Genomic DNA, 23022 nt, shown 5'->3' on the forward strand with positions numbered 1-23022 from the left:
GAAAGTTATCAGACCTGAAATGTGGAAGTGACAAGATGGTATTTTCAAAAAACGCAATATCAAAAGTTCTTTACTTACACTGTGTCTATGGGTTGAGAATAAACTTCTGGCTATAACACTTTAGTCAAACGTCCCTTGAGCTCTGAGATAGGTCGGATTTGTCTTGCTCAGCTGAAGTTGTGCTTCTTGTTTGGAAAACAAAAAGCCAATTATTTTCTTTATTTCCCTCTCGAGTCCACGTTGGACGGATACAGTTCCTCTCGTGTCCACAATGGAAGAATTAAACAAGAGTTCTCCAAGCAAACAATTTCGCTGCGGGGCCTTAAACTTTAAGCACCAGAATGGGCCATGAGTTCTGGGGCTTTGCTACGTACATTCAGCCTCTTATTGCTTGCAAAGCGATGATATAAGATCTCTATCCTTCACTTAGAATTCTAAAGAGATGTGCTTACCCCACTCAACGGCTATAAATAAACCTTCACTCGTCATAAATTAGCATCTCATCACTCTAATGAGCTCAAACTGACTAATATATTCATGAATTAATTCCTTTCACTCCCTGACCTGTCTGATCTTAATGACACAAAGCACTGGATGGGATGAATGATTTGCTGTAAATATGTTTTGTAAGCTCACATGAAAGTGACAATAGAGCTCTACTTAAAATTAATTAACTTCAAATACTATGTCTGACATTTGTAGAGTTGGACTAAGCCAATATGCTGGGCTGCCGCACGCACACAAACCAAACAAACCTGAACACATTTGTAAAAATCACAAGCTCCAAACAGATTGCTTCACTACTATGCAACTTCCAGGAGTCCAGGTGCACTGTTTTTTTATTAGTCTGCTTGGAAAGAAAACTGTGTCACGTACACAGTTTGTTTGGTATCTGTGGCCATTAAAGTACTACTATAATGTCGCTTTGAAGTGATATATAATGAAAAATGATACAGTGTGTACTGGAATAAAGAGATGAATTGGAATTACAAGTCTAGACAGAATGCCCTTGCTGATTTCACGACTGTGACCATGTTCTCATTTCTGGAAAGAGATGAGACTGTTGGCTTTGGTAAAGAAAGTCTTCTTTTAAGGTAATAAATGTTTTGTTTGATTAAAATAAACCAAAGTCACATGACCAGATCAGTATCCAAAAAAAATAAATAAATAATGAGTTGAAAAATTTTTAGGGCGTCGTCACGGTGGCACAGTGGGTAGCACGATCACCTCAGAGTGAGAAGGTCACTGGTTTGAGCCTCAACTGATTCAGTTGACATTCTGTGTGGAGTTTGCATTTTCTCCGTGTTCGCCGGGTGTTCCGGTTTCCCTTCACAAGTCCAAAGACATCTGCTATAGATGAACTGGGTAAGCTAAATTGGACGTAATGTACGAGTTTGTGTGTAAATGAGAGTGTATGGGTGTTTCCCCAATGACAGGTTGTGGCTGGAAGGGCATTGCTTCATATGCTTTGTTTTACAATTGATAAAACAATACGAACAGATTGCAAAACCTTTTATTGAGGCAATGTGACTTTTAACTTGCATCATCACGGCCTCCTTCTTCTGCTCCTATAAATAGAAAGAGCACTAAGCAAACAATTTGGAGGAAAATCAAATTTGAATTAGGGCGATTTTTTTCCTCCAATAGCAACGCATCAGCGCAACTTAAGCACAAAGTGCAAGATTTTCCCAAAACGGCATGAAATATGTATCTCTCCAATTCTTTGCTCCATACTCTTCCTCATTGCCGGGTGCCAATTGGACTTGTAATGGAATGCAAATAGGCTTTTCTCTTCCCTCCGACACAAATAATGGTTCCCTCTTAAGAAGTGGGACTGTGGACGGGAGTGCCTGGCTTTGAAAAATGGCATTGTTATCATGAAAAGTAATTTCTAGGTGAGTAAATTGCTTTCCTTGTTCCACCACTTTTCAATTAGTCAGTGCGAGCTCGTGCGGCTGAGATGCGGGCGGTAATAAAGCAGCCCTTAATTCATGGTATTGTGATATCTGACACAAAAGAGAAACTGAGCCAATTAAAGCTGTGGCAAGGGACACAGCTTATAATACATCCTAAAACCTCTGCAGTCTTTAGAGGCCATATAGTCGGCACTCTTTCTGCCTTTCCTTGTAATCCCTGACTCATGATTTCTGTACGTTATAAAAAAGATGATCATAATTGACATCACAGGGAACATTCAGGTCTTAGTGAGACTGGTGTAATGAGTGGAAATACATTTTGTTGGCTTTTCTTTTTTCCATTTAATAGAAAATACATACAATCATGACTGACCAAAGCCAATTAATTAGATTAGGTTATTATAAGCCTCGGAGTTAATCTCATGAAAACATTCTCAGGTCGCATATCAAACTGTAATCAAAATGAACTTAAGCATATCACAACCATTAGTTGCTTTTACATTGTAACACAAACACACTGAACAGTAAATAAAGAAGGTCCCAACACAGATCCTTGGGGAACTCCTTAAATTACGCATAAAGACACTTCACATCCTCTCACAGTACACAGTGTAAAACATAAGATAGGAAAGTACAGAAAAAAATACTAGAAAAGTTTGTTTAGACCCAAGGATGTATGACTGAAGAAATACTGGGATGGAGGACAGAGCAATTACACTGCTGTTGCAGTCATGTTTTTACTTTGAGTTTATCTGACAGGAAATTTGCCATTCAGTAGACATTCAAGAACTTGATTTTAGCACTCCCTCAAACTAAGTGTTGAACTATAACAACTTGAAATAACTTAAGCGAAACTGGAAATTCAACAAATAAACAATTGTGTGTGTGTGTGTGTATATATGCAGGAGATTGGTCTGAAATACGGGATACTCCCATGGAAAACGGGAATGTTGGCAGGTGTGCTTACCAGTTAAATAATGATCTGATCAGCTGTAGTTAGAAATCAGACTTTTATAATCTTCTAAGCATAAGGGTTTATTATGCGGTTCTGTCGCCATCTTGTGGATAGAAAATGTTAACAGTCTTTGGTCTACTACACTATGGCAGGCTAATGGACTGTCATTCTTACAAATAAACTGCATAGTTGCATTTCGACATACATTCTCGACTAAAAAAAGCCTCAAAGATACATTTTGTTGTCTAACAGCAGTAATATTTGTCAAACTGTAGCGTGTCTCTGCTTGTTGCTGGCTGTATGTGGGCGGAGTAATACAAAAAGGTGAAGGGTGAAGAGGGCTTTGTGTAATGTTACTGGCAAAATATCGCACAGCTATCAGAGCCAATCAGATTCAAGAACCAGACAGAACTGTTGTGTGTGTATATGTATGTATGTATGTATGTATATATATATATATATATATATATATATATATATATATATATATATGTGTGTGAATTAATTGTGAATGCAGCTGTGTTAAAGAAAGATCCAACTGTAATGCCCTGTCTGCAGTTTGTGCTGAGTAATTGGCTACAGCATTGTGTGTTCAAAATAATAGTAGTGTGGAGTTTAATGAGAGAATTCATTTATTCAGCAAGGAAATCTGATGATTATTATTACAGTCATTAATGGTCCATTATTAAGGAGGAAGGTCAGCAACGTGTCACAAGTTATGAAGTGTTTTTCTTTTCAAATTGTGATGTAAAACGGGTTTAGAAGAACAATTTAAGTATTTAAAAATTATATCTGAGAAAGAAAAACGTACAAAGAAGTGGAGCAAATTATAGGTAATTCATCTGAAATGATCTCCAAATACTTTAAAATGGCAAAAGAAAGAAGAAAAAATAAAAACTGTGAAGAAAATGAGCAACTACCATTAATATAGATCAAAGAATAGTCAGAATGGCAAGATTCAGCCAATCATCACCTCCAGCCAGATCAAAGATGATCTAAAATGACCTGTAACTACAGTGACAGCCTGAAGACATTTGATGGAAGCTCAGCTGTCAGCAAGAAGCCCGCGTAAAGCACCATTATAGAAAAGCAGCTTATGCAGAATTGGGTAAAATTTGCCAAGAAACGTTTCGAATGTCGCAAAGAGAAACGAATGATGAGAGTAAAAATGTTATTTTGTGATCTAGTGCCTATCCACAGTGTCGGACGAATTCAAGTATCAGTTCACTCAAAGACATTCTAAAGAAGTTTCCTATACTTTGGTGTTGGGTCTATTTATTGTTTAACAGGTATCATGGATCAGTTTGGATACATCAATTTGAATTTTGAATTTATTTATGGAATTGGATAGCCCCTTGAGATGAACCATCTCATTTTCAAGGGGTTCTCTAAGTTCATAAGTCAAACAGAGTACTTTACATCATGACAAACATAAAACTAACAAAACACAACAAACAAAAAAAACTGCACCTGAAACACTTCAGTCTAAAGCCTAAATAAACAAAAACATATAATCCAAAGTACAAACAATTTGATATACAAATAAATAATAAATATTTAATATGGAACAAATATTAATAACATCTGCAAGTTGTTTCCAAAAAAGAAAATAAATTAGCCCTGAAAAGCCTAAATGACTTAGGAGGTAAATGAAACAAAATAAATATTCTTTAAGAGATTATGCAGCCCTTTGCTGAAAAGGAAATGGCCCATGAAAACAAAAACACAAGCAAGCAAGCAGCATCTTGGTTTCAAAAAGGATTGACGTAATGGAGTGGCCTGCTCAATCCCCTGACTTCAACTCAATTGAAAACTTGTGGAGTGACATTAAAAGCACCATTATAGGGCTAACCAGAAAAATCAATTATGAGAAAATGTATGCCCTTAAAAATGATAAAAAGTCTTGAACAACATTTAAGACCTCGTAAAAATGTGATTTAAGTGTTGTCCAAAGCGTTTGACTCAAAAAAAAAAAAAGCATAAATATATTTATTTTCCTCCTATTATTAACAGCAACATGCTCAATACACACAATTGGTTCAGGCTGTGATGCATTCAGCCAAGTTCCTTTGTCCAGGTGATGTCACAAAATTTGCGGCAAACGCGGGAAGGTGATGTGAGGCTCTCCACAAGTAGCAAAACCATAAAGCGAAACAGATGACAAATGGGAAAATGTAAGGCTGTGTACTCCTGGTTGGATAAAGATGAGTTTAAACAGTGGCTGAAGCCTGTCGCTGAAAACAATGGCTGTTTTCTGTTCTGTTGCACGATTGTGCTCCATTGATTAATTTAGCTACAACTTTTAATTTAAAACGGTTTATGAAGTTAAAGGTTTGACACTGATTACAACTTGAAGTGGCGATGAGGTCTTAAAATATTATGAGATGGTCTTTAAAAATTCTTAAAAAGGTATTTAAATTACCTTCAGAATTCCTGCATATACCCTGGCTAACGATCCACCTCGTAAAAATTGAATGTTACGAAACAACATGATGCGGCTAACTGTCAACTTCAATATAAATAGCCCAAGGAGAAAGTAAGTTTAAAAATAAGCATATTACTACTGATTTCTTTGGCTCCTGTACAAAAAAATACACAAAGAATTAATAAAATGTAATTAAAAAAATACACATCTAAAATAATAACATTTCTGAAATAGGGTTAAAAAAGCCATTAAAACCCACTTTTTTAAAAGGCACTGCTTTTTAAAAACAACTCCATAAACAGGGCTGGACTTGATTAGTTAGACTAACTTAATTGTATGGTGTAAAGCTTTGCTGTTTGACAATTGGTTTGATGGGAGGGGCTAAAAATAAGAGCAATTGATGATGTCAGCACAGAATAAGAAACGCTTCCGAGGTAAAGCTAGTTTCGATGCAAGATTACGAAGACAAATACTTCTGTCTTTAGAATAATGTGCATCATTAAGGCTGAGAAAAGTAAACTGGCCCAGTTTCAAGTTAACTTTAAAGTTCTAGCAATATCCTTTCTTTCTTCACTTCTCGCTTGAATGATTTCCTTTCTACTTTCACAGATGCACACAAGACTCAAACGGCACAGAGGAAGGAACAAAACAGAGACGGAAAGCGAACGCTAAGATCCATCCTGTGGAAGTAATCATTCATAATGTGTGTGTTTTTGAGATGTAACTCACACAGTGTTTCGGTGTCGGTCTCTTTTGCGTCTGTTGTGGCTTCTGCAATCATCTCCGAGGAGGTGAGTAATGGCCACAGCGGGGAAAGAGGAAGGCATCAGATATTCAACACATCAAGTCCTCTCTGCCGTCTATATCTCAAGAGGATCTACCAACTTCAAGATGACATTAGCCTTGCAGAAAAAGATGTGCCCCTAAAAAGCAACACAAGAGAGACACTTTGAAGATGAAGGCACCCATCCATCTTCATCACATTAACCGAAAACTGAATAGAGATCAGATATTGCATGGTTCTGCAGCATTGCGCCTTTAATCTTTGGGTTGCTGACATGACGTTGCGTTTTCACACATGACAAAAATGAATGCAATTATATTGACATCATTTAAAATGCAGTAAATGGTTTAAAATTTATTTGTCTTCCATGGACCTCATGTTATAAAAACTGCTGTGTTGTTATATACTTTTTTGAGCCAAATCTCAAAACTGTCCTATAGTGTGACTGTTTCAAGCATAGCTCAATAAATGACAGCTCTTAAAAAGAAAATTATTAATTAATACCTACCTAGTTTGGTCAACAAACTTAAATTTTATTTAATGGCAATGATTTAGTTCATCCATATATTTTCAAAAACATAGGAAATTGATTTTGTCACTCAAAACCATGTTCTCTAGTCTAGTGTGACTAGATTTGCTCATTTTAAATCGTCAATTCCACTGAAAACTTTAATTAGATGACGAACACCATTTAAGACTATGGGCTGTATTTTTATGATCTAGGCGCAAAGTCTAAAGCACATGGCTCACATGGGTATGTCCGAATCCACTTTTGCTATTTTAAGGATGGAAAAATACGGTTTGCGCCGCAGTGCGTGTTCTAACAGGGTTATATTTATTTTCCCAATGAGTTATGGGTGTGTGTTGAGTGCATTAAACTAATTTAATTTCACATTCCCTTTAAGAGTCAGTTGGATCACGCTATGGCACATTTGCTATTAAGATGGCAGATATTGTAAGTGGACAGAACGCTTCACTATCGAGAAAACGATTGAACAGACCATCTGCAGCGCGAGGATAAAGAATGAGCCTTCTCTGTTTGGCCTCTCTTTACTATTACTCTTTACTTTCGTGGACAAGGAAACGTTGTATGCACTCCACTGAAGACATCCATTAGCCTACATAATTAATTTTGTTTGTTAAGTGCAAAGATTTGTTTCAAAACTATTTAAAAATTTAGTCTAATTTCCAGCAAAAAAACCCAAAAAACAAAAAATGTATACACTGTATCAATGTATGTGTGTGTGTGTGTGTATATATATATACAAATTGTGTATATATGGACAAATCAAAACTTGTTTTTATTACAACAAATATAAATATGCATATAATAAATAATAATAATAATAATAATAATAATAATAATAATAATAACAATAACAATAACAACATTATACAAAAGCAAACTGTTATGAATAAACTTAAAAAGCCCCCCCAAGATGAAAACATGGAGGCAGTGGTTTTTATATTTATGTAAAAAATATTTTTTTGTAATATTTTATTCCACTCTACACTAGACTTAAGAACCACTTTCAGCTGGCCAATTGCGCAGTCTATTTTAGTTCCTCAAAATTGCAACATGCCAATACGCCTTAACACACCTCTTTTCTAGACTGCAACACCCATTTGTTTACAAACCAGCGCAAATGAATTTACTATTTAAACATAACGCAAAACCTGAAAATTAGGGTTGCATTGTTCTGAAAATAATGCAACAAATTGTGCCAAACGTGTCTTGCGCCTTATTGCGCCGGGTGTATAATAGGCCCTATGTGACTGAAGACCCTTGTGAAGCTCATGATGTGCATGTTTAAGCTTTTGTCCTCAAAATTTTTAGATATTTAACTTTTTTGGAACCATCAATAAAATTACTTGTCCTTTGGTATGACACACCAGTTTATGGAAAATGTAAATTTTCTCAAGACATCAAATATCATAAATATAATATACATGGTAAGTCAAAAAGAATAGCACAACTTTCGGGTTGATGTCACTCGAGTGTCTGGAGGGCGTCATATTGAACATCTACAAATTTTGTTTCTACTGAAAAAAACAATTGTTTAGTACTCTTTGCATTAATTGATTACCTAAAGTTCCACATCATGTTTCTTTGAATTAATGCAGATTTTCAAAGTTGTGGTATTCTTTTTGAATCACTCTGTAATTTCTTCAAATATGCTGTTTTACAAAAAAAAGCATTTTACAACCACCTTTTCAACCACCCCTTTACATACAGTAGTAGACCACAATATCTGCTCTCAGTGAAACTTCTTCTGTCCAAAAACACACACACACAAAAAAGTGAATATTTGGTTGGAATTTGTTTGCCACCTATATGAAATTAATTGTAAAAAGTGTTCATGCAGGAAGCAGTTGCACAGCAGATAGTATTAAACCTGCCCAACAAGTTGTATTTGTTGTGATGAACTTTGGGGCCGATAACTCGCAACCCAAGCGTCCAATTACGCATTAGAGTGCAGGGCCATTTTAGATTTAATTAAAGGCAAGAAAATTAATATAACTTGTCACCGCACCTGACAGAGCACGAGGCTTGTTGCTCATTAGCAGATTGGGGCAGGAAGTCGCACCTCAACAATGTACCCTTAGCATCATCCTGACAGACCTTCACTTAACATTTTGCTGTATGTATTCATACGCTGAAAGTGGGAAGAAAGTGAGGGAGGAGAAGGACAGGGAGAGAAGAACTGGCGAGAAGAAAATAACAAACTGTGGCGATGCTATTAATACTTGCATCATTTTGAAAGTTAATGCGGTTTGACTTCAAATAAATAAACAGCAAGAATAGATAGCAACCAGACTGTAGGCCAATCTCATGTTTTTGCTCATTAAAATCAACCTCAATGCAACATACGCAGTATAAAATAAATGATGGGGGATGTGCAAGAATTGGCGTTTTCACATACCAACATACCATTTAATGTAAACATTTTTCTAAAAAGCCTAAATGCAAAACGTTTACTTGAAATAATCAACTGAAACATTTTAATGTTCACAAACAAACTTCTTGTGAAATTTATACAAAAATATTGTCATGAAAAAAGCCATTTAGCAGCTACAATTAATCTTTATTTTATGATTTTTTTTTAATTATGAGGGTTTAAAAGGAACTAAGAAACATTGTAATTAAATTGTATTAAAATTATGTTGTTCTTTTTTGTGTGCCAGTTTTGATTTGAGGACAGTGAATTTGCTGAATAATTACAAAAAATAAAATCCTGTCACAAAAAGTGTTTTTGCAGGTTTAATCAAGGCAAATTTAAGACTTTAAAAGACCTTTTTAAGACCATTATGAATGAAATTTCAGATTTTACAGGGAAAAATGCTAAGAATTTTTTTATGACCAGTAAAATTTCTTTTACTTGCCTCATTAAAATTTAAAATTAAATTATTTCCTGGAAACATGTTTAAAATAATGTGTCAAAACAAGCAAACACTATTCATATAGAGAGATTTTTTTATTAGCATAACTTTCTTTTTCTTAAAACAAGTTTTAAAAGCTTTAATAAACCAAATTCATGCATGTACAGAGGCCGTAAACAAAGTGCTATGCAGGTAAACCTCAGTCCTCGGACCTTTAAAGGTCGGACCTCTTCTTATTGGCCCACCACTGCTCTAGCACTGAACGCGAATGATTGGTTAATATCAGCTGTTAATCACTGCCTTCTTGCTTGGGATGACTACTAGCGCGAAAAACTAAAGCGCTTAAGATGAGAACGAAGATAACACTGGCAGATTTTGTTTTAGAAACCACCTATTTAAAAATAATGACACATCTTACTAGTGATCATGTGCTGAATGTTAATCCACCATCTACACTTTTCCAAGAGTGGATAAAATACTTCCGTTGGCTTTAAGTCCGCTATAAAAAGTCAGTGGGATGGAGTTTTCAGGTAACTGTTTGCCACATCTAGCATGAGAGCTTCTGCTTAATCCTTCATATAAATCGCCAGCCTGTCCGCCGTGCAAGGGGCAGCTATATGTAAAATTGAACACCACGTACACTATTGCAAGCGGGCTTACACTGAGTAAACTAATATCGCTACTCATAAAAAGACCGGTATCGCTTTTAACATGTATGTATATAATAAGGTACAGTATGTCAAAAGCATCAGTGCAATATCAGACAGCACTTGTGAGAACAGCAGAGTTATACTGTTAACAGATTCATTCAAGCAGTGCGTGCAGGGCAGGTGACCGCTCCGTGTATCTTTTGGTCACTCAGTTCTGTTATAAAAATGTATTTTCTTTGGATAACGGGATTTCGTTGAGACATCTTTTCCTCACGCTTGCATATACATATAATTTTTTTTTGATTGTTAGTTTGATTACTGTTGATTTCAAATGCAATAAATCTGTTTGTATAAAACTTGTAGTAACGGTGCTCATAATTGGTGGGTGCGACTAAATTTTGGCTGATGCGCCTAACTTTTTAAAGTTAGGAGCACCGGTGCTACCAAGCAAAAAGGTTAATTTCGAGCCCTGCATATTTTAGTGAATTTGAGACTTTTTAAGGGCTTTGGGTTTTGAAATTTTGAAATTTTTAAGACGGACACCCTGAAATAATATTTAATAAACGTATTTTAAGTATGACATTTTGTTGAAAGAATGAATATAACTACCTTAATCCTTACATAACTTTAATAATATTAATAAATTATCTAATAGCATAATCTTGATCTAAACATGACTTACAGTGTATTTAATTTAGAGGACAATGGCTACAGTATATCTTTGAGTGAGTATATTTATATTTACAGTAGCCAACATTTAAAGTGGATCAAAACCTTTCACCAAAGTTGACCTAAAACTACCAAGCAACACTTATTCTTGACAATTATGTGAAACATTTTCGTTTGATCCACATCAAATGTTGACTGCTGTATTTTAATAATTTTATAGTTTACACACTACCTGACAAAAGTCCTGTCATCAGCCCAGTTGTAAGCGCAATAAATAATACCCTAACTTCTAGTTCATCATTCGTAAAATTGGCAGGAGGAAGATGAATTTCAGATGAATTATGTGTTTAACTGAATCCCAATCATCACAAATACCGCAGAAGAAAAAATTGGAACCAGCATGGACCCAAGATTCTCAGTTTGGTGAAGGAGAAATCATGGTTTGGAGTTACATTCAGTATGGAGGCTTGTGAGAGATCTGCAGAGTAAATGACAACATTAACAGCCTGATGCATTAAGATATTTGTTCTGCCCATTACATCACAAACAATAGGACAGGGAACAATCTTCAGCAGGATAGCGCTGCTCCTCATACTTCAGCTTCCACTTTAAAGTTCCTGAAAGCAAAGAAGGCCAAGGTGCTTCAGGATTGGCTAGCCCAATTACCAGACATCATTGAGCAAGATGAGTAAGGTGGAGGAGGCATTGAAGATGAATCCAAAGAGTTGATAAACTCTGGGTGTTCTGTATAATTGCTTTCTTTGCCATTCCTGATGACTTTATTAATAGGGTAGTTGATCCATTGCAGAGATGTATGAATGCAGTCCTCTAAGTTCATGGGAGTCATTTACAATATTTTTTTTTCCACTGCACGACTTTATATCGTATGCTGTACATTATTTGTTATGTGACAAGTTTAGAAGTCAATAACTAAAAATCAAGGTATGACCATATTTTATTTTGCTAAAAGAAGTGTAATCTAGAGGCCTTTGCCTTTTATACTTTCGTCAGGTAGTGTAGATATATATTTCCCCCTTGCAGCCATAAATCCATTTTTGCTCCAATTTTTTAATGACGAGACTCCTCATTTCATGTTAATATGAAGTGTCACTCACCATAAGGCGGGCCAGAAGAGACATATGCCCTCTTTCCATGTTGTTTTTATCTGTAATTTAACTTCCTGTGGATAAATCCCTCTGTACTAGCCCGAGGCCACACATAAAAAAGGAGAAAAAATATGAAAAGGACACATCACTGCAGGGATTCATAGTGTCTGAGGTAAACAGAGACCTGGGGGTATCTCATAAAATGTAAACAGCGACTCTCCCGGCTTTCCGGTAATCCCAAACAGTCGTCGCTATGGACCTGGCGACCTGTGAGCCAATGAGAGAGAAGCATGAAATGAGTAAGCCAATGACAGCAGAGTAGCTAAAAAGTTCAACCAATAACAAAGCCGATTTCTTACAAAAACATACCTTTACATCAGATGATTCCTCTCTTGCTCCTGAAAGATAAGTGGAGAGGTTAATTTTTTTCATCACAATGGCCAGGCCTAAAATGATTTTAAACCCGAGCCTTATCTCACGCTCTCATACTGTGGAAACTTCTCATGCTGATAAGAGTTCATAATGAGATGAGCTAGAGAAACGTGGCAGCAACAATAGATCATGCTTCTGGGAGTTTCCCTGTTAAATTGGGTCATACCGTAGCAGTAAGTTCTGTTAACGTAATATAGTGACTTGTAGAGAACTGCGAGACTGAATTAGGGAATTATAACTTGTGTACTTGTTGAAAAAGGGTCAACAGATTGTTTTAGGCTGTTTGTGTTATAATTAAAACAGCCATTAATGCCTTGGAGAGATTCAGGAAAAAATAAATACTTTCTCCAGTGCGCTTCTGCACAGCACCAAATGGGATCGCAAAAAATGTATTTTATTCAGAAAACACTCTTTCCAAAAAAATAATTAAGAACTTAAATATAACTCATATTGACATTAAACAATACCAAATTCATCATCTTTTGCCTCAAAACCATTGTGCATATTTTAATTATACACTGTGGGGGGAAAAGGTCACAGCTTGAACTAATTATTATTTAGCGAATAGTTTCACACAAAAAAAAAAATAATAATAAAAAAAATACTCAAAGTATTAACTTCATTGTTAGTTTTTCCCATAGACTGTAAAAGAGATGGACGCAGTATACGTGACGTCACCCATAGGTTTATGAAGAACCCAAAAGAAGCTACCAGTACAAAATTAAATAAAACTAAAATAAATTCAGAAAGCATTAAATACTTAATACTTAATTAAATACTTAAGTCTCTTTTTTCTCTCTTTCTATGACTTTTACTTTTTGTTCTTATCATTTTGTAATTGTATATTCTTGTTCCAGTCTCCTACAGAGAATACTTCCTGATTTATTATGTACATTTCTTCTTTTCTAAATAAAAGTTTTTGAAAAAAATAAAAAAGAAGGCTACTAGTGGCCAACCATCGCCATTTTGTTCGCGCATCATTGCATCACATTTGATAATTGTAAGAAATAATTCCAAAAGGCAACTGACTGTGTAAAGCCACATAAAACACAACAAAAATACGATAAATATGCCGACATCAGCGACTATCTTCCAGAGTCAGCTTAGGTGAAGTGACTGCGACCAGCGAGACCTAGCTGTCACTCAAGTAGCCACGCCCTTAATTATGCAAACTTAATATAACTTAATAAAAAGGAAACGGGTGAGTTCTAACAAAATTCACCCCCTCACAGTTATCATGAAGGGTAATATTAGCTATGTGAACCAAAATCGTTCTTGGTACCAGGCTGAAAACACCCTTTTTAAGTTGGCCATTCTAACAGTGAGCTCAATTGAAATTTGCTCCATATATGGAGCCAGGACTAGCGGAATTTCGATGAATTGCAGTTTCAGTTTCTTCCGTTTTGGCTTCCAGAGGGAGAGAGGGAGGTTGCAGCTTGGTTTTTCCCTAATCTTGACTACAACCAAAGACTATTGAATACACAAGACATGTCACTCGTACAATTTTGAATGAGGAAAAGTGTAATGTCAATATAGCGAATAAAACCCCGCCTTCTAAAGTCAATCAGCGATCGCTAGGCCCATACGGGTTGCAGCTGGGAGAGCATCCGCTGCATAAAACATGTGCTGGACAAGTTGGCGGATCATTCCGCTGTGGCGACCCCAGATTAATATAAGGACTAAGCCGAAAAGAAAATGAATGGTAATGTTCATATGATTTACTTACAATACAGTTTGTGATGTAATAATTTTAGTAGATATATGGTAGATGAGAGACCAAAAAAATTTATCTAATTGGATTTCCATGGTAAAAATGAAGTAAAACAATTATATATTTTATTATATATTAATATAATAATAAATATATTTAAGAATATAGTATATTTATATATTAGATTTTTGTTACAATAGACCCAAAATAATTTAGCATAAATTCGCAGATTTTCTTTTTTTTTTTCTTTTTTTTTTTTTTTACAATATTCTGTGCAGAAATAGCAAAAAACTGTTTGATTTTGTCTGGCCACTCATTGAAACAACAATAAGTTAGATATTTGGGCTTTTTAAATTGTTGTTTTTCCAGCCTACAGAACTTGATAGGCCTAATCCCAATTCTATTTGTCCCTTCCCCTTCCCCCTTACAACCGATAGTTAAGGGGAAGGGCTTCAAAATTGAAATTTTTTTCACTTTTTTTTTGTTACCTTTCAACACCAGAAAATTAAATACTAGGGACGTACGTGATCTACGTGACCCACAGATTAATAAATTGTTTTTTACTTGTAGATTAATCCTAAATATGTAACGATTGCAGTGAGCACCTCGCGTCATTCAAAACACATGTATAAAAGCATTTAGCTTTCCTGTAAAATATTATGATGACAGAAGAAGTTGTGTTATTTTTTCGGCATGTAGTGGGTTTCTTAGAAGGTGATGGTTATTAATTTGTGGGCTATTAAAGGTGTTTTGTTACAACTTGTTTGGCCTGCATTAATGATTTCAGTGTAAGCTGCACGATTAACCATTTAAAAAAAATAAAATGGTAAAAATGATAAAAATCTTTATTATCCTTCGAATTGCTGCATTCAAATCAATGTTTTAAACACAAAAATCAAGAAAGAGATTCAGTCTTAAGTCTTTTAAGTTAGTTATCAAGTTAGAAACAGTCAAATAACAAAGAAGTACTGGGATAACAGGTTATAGTTAAGATAGAGCCACTGATGTTTTTGGTAACAATTAAAATCACCGTCACATGCATTTAACTTGATGTTTAAAAATTGAAGTTGTAGGCAGCAATTAAATTATTTAACCCAAAAGGTGGCAACAACCAGACATCCAAATTATGCCACTTAATAATTCTTCAAAAATGATTAATCTAGCAATGAAACAAGACATTTTGTGGGTGAATTACCGAATCATTTATTGGAAATAAGACTAATATAATAGTTATACATAGTAATAATACAATCTAATACTTATAATGCTAAATGTATAAATCTATCATTCATCAATCTGAGTAAATTTTTCACACGACTGAATATTTTACAAATTAATTTTTATTCTGCAGATTATCATTCATTCATACATTTTCTTGTCGGCTTAGTCCCTCCATTAATCCAGGGTCGCCACAGCGGAACGAACCGCCAACTTATCTAGCAAGTCTTCCATGCAGCGGATGCCCTTCCAGCTGCAACCCATCTCTGGGAAACATCCACACACACTCATACACTATGGACAATTTAGCCTACCCAATTCACCTGTACCACGTCTTTGGACTGTGGGGAAAACCAGAGCACCCGGAAGAAACCCACGCAAAGGCAGGGAGAACATGCAAACTCCACACAGAAACACCAACTGAGCCGAGGTTCGAACCAGCGCCCCAGCGACCTTCTTGTTGTTAGGCGACAGCACTACCTACTGCGCCACTGCCTCGCCTCTGCAGATTATTTCTTTAATTTTTTATACATTTTTTTATACATTTCTCGTAATAAATAGAAAGCCAATGACATTTGTCTCCTCCCCTTTTTGCCTGATCCGAAAAAATGGTCTACTCCGTGATCCGAACAGTGAGGTTTGTGATCCGTTAAACCACTATTTAACACCCTCAATAGCGAACAGAAAAATTGAGAGCAGTTAATGCATATTTGTATTGTCTACAGTATACATAATATTTAGTTATTCATATCTATACCATCTTACCACAGTTTAGAGTATGAAAAGTCTATTAGCAACAAACACCAGAGACTCTGTGACCTTCAAAAGTCTCTGCACATTAAACTATAATAGTGCAAAGCAGTTTAAAACCATCACACATCGCTTATAAATATCTTAAGCAGAGTTTTAGCGTGTGTATGTGTTTCTAAAATAGTAACAACAAACCACGTACAGCTTACCATGCTTGCATTAGCAAGTTAGCTTGTTTCCCTTTGATCATTCATTATGTTGGCTTTCTCATGCTCGGAGGAGCACTGATAGCCTGATCAGGGGCTGTGTTTTCTCTCCATTTACACAAACAAAAAATGGCAAAGAGGTTGTGAGAGACTCAGGTGGATCTTTCCCAGCAGCCCTTTGAGATAATGAGCAGAAAATGGCAACATGCGCCCGCACACACACACACAAAATGAACAAATAGCGAGAACACACTTAAACTACAACAACAACAGAACTAAATGAGTCGACTGGGACTACCTGTCTGTTTGATTACATACAAATGCAAGCAAAAGCAAAACAAGTCCCTGCCGACACAACAAATTTAATCTTAAAGATCTACCCACTTTAGCTTTCCAAGCTAATGTTAGCAGTCTGGAAGCGTATCGATTAACATTGCTGGCTCCATGCAGGATTATTTTTATCGTGCATCCTGTTTCAGCGGCTCAGGTGCATTAGCGCTCAAATGCCAGATGCACATATTCGAAATGTTGTCCCAAATCAATACGGTATGCATGTTATGAATATGACCTAATGTCCCCTACACTGTATGACTTTTTACCTTCTGATATTTTTTAGCTTAATTTTAGGTGTCATTGACGGACAGACTATGCTAATACATGACAAAATATACATATGAGAGAGTTTTCATACATTTTATAAAACTATTGTAATTAACAGTTAGTGCGACATGGTGGCTCACTGTTACCTCACAGCAAGCTCACTGGTTCAAGTCCTGACTGGGCCAGTTGGCACTTTTGTATGGAGTTTGCATGTTCTCCCCATGTTGGCGTGGGTTACCTCCGGGTGCTCCGGTTTCCCCCACAGTCCAAAGACATGCGGTAAAGGTGAATTGAATAAACTAAATTGGCAGTAGTGTAATGCTCATACTGGGAGGAACCCATGTGCCAAGTTGAGCGCTTTACAAGCTTCCAATCATTTTTAAACTAGTCAAAAAGTATGGGGAGCTGTCAGCTTGAATGTGTAAGGTGCGAGTATGGTTAAGTGAGCTGACCAGTCCATCTTTCGGACCAATCAGAAGGACATTGATATTGTAAGTATACCACGAATAAAACAATGTTATCAATGGATGTAGCAAACCTCTCCAAACAAAACTTGCTGCCGAAGGAAACAAAGTCAAGACTTAAATTTCGAAGATGCTGTACATAAGTGCTGTCCTCATGTCTTTGAAATGATACTTTCACGCGTTTAGATGTCATAGTTATGTAGTCGACTTAAACCTATATAAGCTGGCTATGACAGTATAAAACACCAACATAACTATTCATAATGTTAGATGTTTTGGTCAGAAGAGTTCATGTTGTAGCACAGTACTGTACGATCGGTGGAAGTAAGCCAGTGACCTAATATTTCACTGGAAATACGTCACCCACTACTGTGTGTAGAGCCTATATCTTTTTAATTATAGCAAGAACATGACTAAGCTAAAAGTGCCAAAAAAGACATGCCTAATCAAAGGAATAGTTCCCCCCACAAGTGGTTTCAAACCACTTCCAAACAGTATTGAAACACTTTTCTTTGAAGTTAAAAACCTCCAACCATTGACTTTTACTATAGAAAACAAATACTAGAGATGTCATTAGTTACAGGTTTCCAGGGAGCTATTCCATAAACCAAGCTTACAGAAAAAGATTCGCTTTCATAAATCAAAATTGTGATAGTTTAAACTCAGTTCTGGTAAGTTATGCTGGGAAACTAGCCTGGTCTGGGGCAGGCTAAGTCTTAAGTTCAAGCTTAATCAAAGTAATGTTAACATTCACCTGCCGTAATCTGATGCCTGCCATTTTAATTCACTTAACCTCTTAACAATGATTACAAATTCATAGTCACTTAATAGAAAATACACATACACTAAACATCTTTTAGATTAGAACGATAACACATTTAAATTCAAATAAGTTATTGAACGTAACAAATACACACTACAACAGTAACTAAATTCTTTCTATGAGCCCATAGAAATCGGATGCAGAGGCTTTGCAGGGCGTTCACTTTGCAAAGTCCTCAGTCGTTTGGGCATTACAGGCGTGGCGAAGATAAGGGCCATTTGATCCGCAAGCGAAGCCGCAGAGAAGGCCACAAGGTGGCGGTGGATTAAGAGGGCAGATCCGTGGACTGCTGTTGGGACACAAGTCGGGACTTGATCAACCCCGGCTGGGTCACCTGGGTGAGAGTGTAGGATGTTGAGAGACCCGAAACACCCAATGATCCCAGGATACATCACTGATGATGTGTCCCAAATGCATCCATGAGATGTTTCTTGCATAATTATCTATATTTTTTTCATGTTTTTGTTGTCTGTTTATTATAAAGATATTTTCCTGCAGGGCCGCGAAAACACAAGTGTCAAAGGGAAAGCAGCAAGTTGCAGAGGATTCGGGAGCAAATTAAAAATACCGCTGCTTGTGCATGCACGGTAAATTGTAGCAATCATTTTAAATTTTTTGTGGTGATGTTAAGCTTATTTTTAATGTCACAGCCTTCTCTCTTGCTTTGTTGCAAACCGTACTGTAGTTTTTGAATATGTTTAAAGTATTATTTGTTTGAACTCTAAAAACAAACTTGGTTCACTCGCTGTGAACAGTTGTGTCTCAATTCAGAGCTCTTTCAGTTCTCGTTGCCATGGTAGCACACAACATAATCGATGCATCTTTACTCGACCTTCAGGGTTTCACGACAGTAACGTGCACGAGCAGTTATCTAGATTATTTAAACTGAACTCAGATTAGTTAGATCAAATGATCTTCAACTTGCTGTTATGGAACCAGAGAGAGAAAAAAGCTCAAACAAGTAAATGACAAATTGATCATCTCATTTTACAGCAATCTGTCACGAACGGTTGTTGAACCTGAGTCTCTGGCATGGAGACTGGCGAGTTAAACAAGGATTTATTGAAAAAACAAACAAACAAACAAAAAACTCAGAATGAAGTAACAAAACGGGCAACAAAGGTTTTCAGATGAGGAATTCAAAAAGTAGGGATGGCTGACGTAAAACTGACGTTTCAACACCGTGTCGAGATCCCGAAGCACAAGGGTTTTGAAACACTGCACCAAAGCATGATCCGAAACACTAGATAACATGAATAAAGCAATTCACAACATAAATCAGTTTAGAATCGTTTCAAGACCTGGCAAATCTGCATCTGACTAAGAGGGTCAGAAAAACAGTGGACCATGCATGTTGTTTCTGTGCTTCATTTGGCTTTTGGATTCGAATCCCGACTTGTACAAATACTCCGAAATCATTATTTTATGTATTTCAATAATGTTACCATTTTATGGTGTAGTCTTGATAGAATACAGCTGCATTTTTGTAACATTGTAAAACAATAATGAATATTTTTACAGTACTGGTTGGGTTTAGGTAGACACTAATAAAATACAATAAGTGGGAAATTTTATGAATAAATGTAAATAATTCTTGTTAACTTCCGGCCACAACTGTGTCTGATCCAGCAACAACCCTGTTTTATGACCAAAACAAGACATATTTATTCACAAAGTGTTTATTCAGATGTCAGACCAATGTTGAAACAAAACGATACAAGAACAGAGCATTTCAAACTGATATTAAGCATTTCAAATTAGCTGTTTCAGCCTGGATTCAAACCCACTATCCCTGTATGGTAGTCTGGAACTCTCACCGCTCCACTTTGATGAAGCTATTCCAGTGCAATACATTAAAAAAAATGACTACTAGGTATCACTGTAGAGGCAGGTTTGAAATGTTAAGAAGCTTCGACACATTTGCTTCAACTGTTTCAATGTTTCATGAAGCCTCACTTAGCCCACCACTATCAAAAAGGTACAACCGTATTATAAATATACAAAGAAAATGCGATTGGAGAAAACAAGCAAACAATAGGGCAGCAAGCAACAGGGGGAAAAACTAAAAGCTCTTACTAGATGTAGATCAGGAGGGCAAGGGAACACTAGGTAAATACACCAGGTACTGACCCAGGGAGGGACAGAGCGAAAGTGACAACTTAAATACACTAGCTGGAACAAATCACAGGTGATCGAAATTAGGTAAACAGGAACACACGAGGAAGATCTAAGACCGAGGGGAAACACAGGGACCTCTAGGGAAATGGAGACAAAGTGCAGGATGTGGACACAAACAATTTAACCTTACAATTTCTAATCAAACAAACAGCACGACACATTAAACAGTACAGTTTGATACAAAAACCTCCAAATGAATACCTCTGAATAATTAAAAATCCTACATGCTCTAAATGCTCAGTTTACATCAGCAGCCATTTGAATTCATTCATTTCTCTATGTGTAATTAAAAATGACAGTGAATCATGATTTTTTTTATTTATTTTTTGCTGGTGATATGATGATTTGTGAAATGAGCTCTCTAGCTGCGGTTTGTGGGGATGCTCTGTGTTTAAACGCGTCGTCCCCAGGAGAGGCTCGCCGGCCTGCGGCAGACCCCACCGAACTAAAGCAGACTCATTCTGTTCCCCTATAGGGAGATTGGAAAGGGTAGTCATGCATTTAAAGCTGCGGAGACAGCTGGGGAAAACGGCACGTTATCTCATTGAGAAAACAGAGCACAGCTGAAAAATGCTCCAGAGGAAATGGAAAGCAAGAAAGAGAGAGAGAGAGAGAGAGGAGGAAGAAGAAGAAGTGGGAGAGAGGCTGTGCTGTTATAGTGACCTTGAAGGTGTGAATTGATAAACTGCAGTGTGGAGTACACTCGCTCAACAACATATGCACTCGCGCATGTACTTTGACAGCCGGGAGCTTAAGAAACCTTTTACATTCAAACTTTATTATTCAAACAGGAAACAAGTTTTCAAGAGTGTTGGAGTCAAATCGGAAATTGCTTGTCTTGTTCTAAAGTGAGCAACATTGTGCGAATCATGCTTTTGGCCGACTACATACAGTATAGTGATTTTAACCGGCACCTATTTTAGCACTTTTTTAAGATTAAAGATGAGTCTTTTGTGTCTCCAGAAGGCATCTGTAAAATTCCAGCTTAAAATATCCATCAGATTATTTATTATACCTTTCAGAATATTGAAATTTCTGCTCTGAACACATTGTAGCTGTTTTTGTTGCTTGCACCTTTAATGCAAATGAGCTAGCTCTCTCCGCCCACCATTTCTATGTGCCTGTCAGAGTGTGCCTCAATCTCTGGCTGTCGGATAAACAGCACAGTGACAGAATTGAAGCAGATCTCACGTAACGTTTGTGAGAAATACTACAGTAAGAACTTTTCCAATGATTATTTGATGTATTTGTTGTGGAGTAAATTCAAGCCTCTCTGCAATGACGAGTCACACACAATGTCGTTAAAAAGTTCACACACACACACAGGTGCACATGTTTAACTTTGCACTGTTTTTGCATGGCAAATGTGACAGATTACATCCTAACATCCACTGCTGTATTGATATCCGTTATGTTCATTCATTCATTCATTCATTTTCTTTTCGGCTTAGTCACTTTAACAATCCGTGGTCGCCACAGCAGAATGAACCGCCAACTTATCCAGCACATGTTTTTACGCATTGGAAGCCCTTCCAGCTGCAACCCATCTCTGGGAAATATCCATACACACTCATTCATACTCGTACACTATGGACAATTTACCTTACCCAATTCACCTGTATACCACAGGTCTTTGGACTGTGGGGGAAACCAGAAACTTGTAAACCTTTAAACTTGTAAAACTCCTTGTTGATCACATTTGCTAGCTGAACATATCTTTTATTTCCAGTTGCTTTGTGCAAGTCCTGTCTTGTTGATATGATTGTAAGCATTACTGGAGACATGTTAATACACGGCTTTCAATCAATTCAGCGAGTGGGGAAACCGCGCTCCGTCACATTGTGGTGGGCCTCAAAATGTGAGTGATTTAGATCCCTTTTTAACCTCAGGAATAAAAAAAAAAGAGACTTATTGTCTTTATATTACCCCAGTATGGCTGTGGACACACTATACACACACTTCTCTCCAAACAGCTGTAAAAAGATGATTTTCCCTAGATTAAATTAAATAATAAATAATCAAATAGACAGGATTTTCCATCCTGATATCATCAACAGTCAATGTAATGCAATGTAACTTAAATTCAACAAAAGGACCATCAAAATAAAGTGTGACCATGCAACTTACCCACTAAATCAAAAAGTTATGAATTGGCATGAGCTAGTGTTGGAGTTTCTGGTTCATGCTGACATTAAGAGGCAGGTAAATTTGGAAAATGAAGTTGAGCTAGTTTCTCTCTGTTGTGACATTTATCTGATAAATAACTTATAATAAATGTAGTGATGTATATTTTATATCTAAATATGAATAATTCTATCAAATATATCTGCACAACTATGTGTATTAATATATAATAAATATACTCAATTCATACTTATAACTGTGCCTGGTTTCTCTCTAGGTTTTTATCCTTCACTTTCGTCAATTGGTGAAGTTCTGTTCCTCACCACTGTCACCACTGGCTTGCTTGGTTTGGGACTTGTGGAGCTGCACATCGATGTATTTAATCTTTAGTGTTTGGACTCTAAGCAGTGAAAATTAAACCACACTGAACTGAACTAAACTGAACTTCAACTTTAACAACTGGACAGTTTCAATTTACCAGAACTTCTTTGTTAAACTGATTTGACAATCTACAGTGTAAAAGTGTTATAGAAATAAAGATGAACTGAATTGATTATAATATGTAAATACAAACTTGTATTTCAGATGCGATTAATCATGATCAATCTATTTACCTAATCAATTTAGTTA

At 36.4% G+C, this 23022-nt stretch overlaps 1 long non-coding RNA gene across 3 annotated transcripts in view; it reads right to left on the reverse strand.

Moving 5' to 3' along the window:
* The window catches only part of LOC141380185 (uncharacterized), a 70486-nt gene that overhangs the window by 32572 nt on the left and 14892 nt on the right, over positions 1 to 23022 (reverse strand). For 2 of the 3 annotated variants that reach the window (XR_012397805.1, XR_012397806.1), the window contains exons 1-5: positions 20167 to 20224; positions 12256 to 12284; positions 12071 to 12153; positions 11896 to 11976; positions 6026 to 6219 (exon numbers count right to left, since the gene is read on the reverse strand). This is a non-coding gene — a long non-coding RNA (uncharacterized lncRNA). Of the gene's footprint in view, positions 1 to 6025; positions 6220 to 11895; positions 11977 to 12070; positions 12154 to 12255; positions 12285 to 20166; positions 20225 to 23022 lie in introns of those variants that run through there. The other variant, XR_012397804.1, reaches the window with a different exon arrangement.

The sequence above is a fragment of the Danio rerio genome, chromosome 22 (assembly GCF_049306965.1).
Source record: "Danio rerio strain Tuebingen ecotype United States chromosome 22, GRCz12tu, whole genome shotgun sequence".
NCBI lineage: Eukaryota > Metazoa > Chordata > Actinopteri > Cypriniformes > Danionidae > Danio > Danio rerio.